Below are 1780 nucleotides of genomic sequence, written 5' to 3' on the forward strand. Positions count from 1 at the left end.
TCCAATTTTCTGAAACATTGTGACCAAGTAAAAAAAAAAAAACCAAAAAAAAAAAAAAAAACCTGAAAATACTTACTGGAGCAAAGGGGCACAGAAGGAAGAGATGAGAGAACTATCTGCTATAATAACAGATAATGATACATGTGGTGATAACTTCACTGTTCCCATGTTTTTTTGTGAAAAGGGCATTATTCAAAGGGCAATTAAATCCATTAATCAATTTAATATTGAATTTTATCCACTATTCTTCTAATTGTATTGAGATGCTGATTTTTTAAAACACCGGTTTAAGATTAAACCACGTATTGTCTAAATTAGGGAAGAGACCTCTTTTAACCTCTGACAGATTTTTAACAACATTAGCATAGCATGCAATCAAGGAATATGTGCTTTTTAAAAACACCTGTAAGGAGAACAAGCATATAATAACTGTAATCTAGTGGTATTTGAAGATTGATTGAAATTGATTGCTACCTGGTGAGACATAATGTGCTTTCTCACCGGATAGCTTAGCGTCTCCGTCGCTACCTATAGTGCGAAAGAGGGCAGACGCTCTCCAAAGGGAAAACACATAGTTTCTCCCAGGATGCCGTCAATTTTAATCAATCTTCCAAATGCCACTGGATTGCTGTTATTATTTTACTTCCTCTCGAGAGTTGCCTATTCATTGTGAAAGTGTCCACGAGGGCTTATGATTCATGGTTTTGTTTCTGTCTGTAGAGCCTGCCTATGGTCCTGACAGTCCTGCATATCAGGTGTGTCACCTGAGGTGAGGCGTTCGGTCTCTACGGTGACCAGCCCCACCCCTCTGTGGTCTCCTCTGTCTCTATCCGGTCAGTTATGTCCAAGATATTCACTCTACCTCTAGTTTTCAGTGCCAATGAGTTTTTTGTTCATTTTTGTTCACCACACTTGTCTTTGTCTTGGTTTTGGTACTGAAGATGAACTACCTCCGTCCTAACATTTGCGCCAATTGCTGGTTTGTAATGGCCGGGATTATATTTGGCATCGAGCATGCCCTTAAAATTCTGCTCGGGCAAGCCGAACAGCGCCACGGCAAATTAACATTTCAAAGGACATGCCCGTTTCATTAGAAACCTATTATCAGACGTAACACGCCTCTTCAGCCACAGAATCAACTGGAAACAATTGACATTAAAGCTTGCTGTCGTTCTCTGTTGAACAGGGCACACGGTAATTGCTTTCGCTGGTCTGAAATTAGAACACCGCTGTCATTGGAAGATGAATCTGCTAAGTCCTTTCACACCAGCAGATCGACAACAACACACCCAAAGTTGCACGGTTGCAGTCGCTTACCCAAGACTGTATTTATTGCAAGCCATCACCAATGAGTTGTATCAACACCTTTTTTTAACTTTGTATTTTTACATCTTAAAATATAGCCTGTTTTTCTGAATGGGGATGTAGCTCAGTGGTAGAGCGCATGCTTTGCATGTATGAGGCCCCGGGTTCAATCCCCGGCATCTCCACGTTGTTTTGTGTAGGCAGAAACAGTGGGAGTTTCACGACCCGTCCTGACACAGAGTTAGATCCGGTCTAGTTTGTAGGTAAAGCGAGCACGAGGTACACTTTCGTGGCAGGAAAATGGCGTGTTGGGCTCAATTGCCTCTTCTCGCCATTATGTTACGTTATGTTTAATTAATGTCACCTCATAGGTGTGCTCTAGTTTCCTTCTGGCAGTGTATAACTATAAGTGGAGTTTAATATGAACACTTTCCAAAGGAAATATAAATCCCATCAAGAATAAATTAATAGCAGG

The 1780-nt window shown here is 40.8% G+C and overlaps 1 non-coding gene across 1 annotated transcript; it reads left to right on the plus strand.

The window, feature by feature from the left end:
* Positions 1-1418: 1418 nt before the first annotated feature.
* On the plus strand, positions 1419-1490 carry trnaa-ugc. The gene has a single exon. It is a non-coding gene; the product is annotated as a tRNA-Ala (tRNA).
* The last annotated feature ends 290 nt before the right edge of the window (positions 1491-1780 follow it).

Source organism: Anguilla anguilla, chromosome 7 (genome assembly GCF_013347855.1).
Source record: "Anguilla anguilla isolate fAngAng1 chromosome 7, fAngAng1.pri, whole genome shotgun sequence".
In the NCBI taxonomy this organism is placed as follows: domain Eukaryota; kingdom Metazoa; phylum Chordata; class Actinopteri; order Anguilliformes; family Anguillidae; genus Anguilla; species Anguilla anguilla.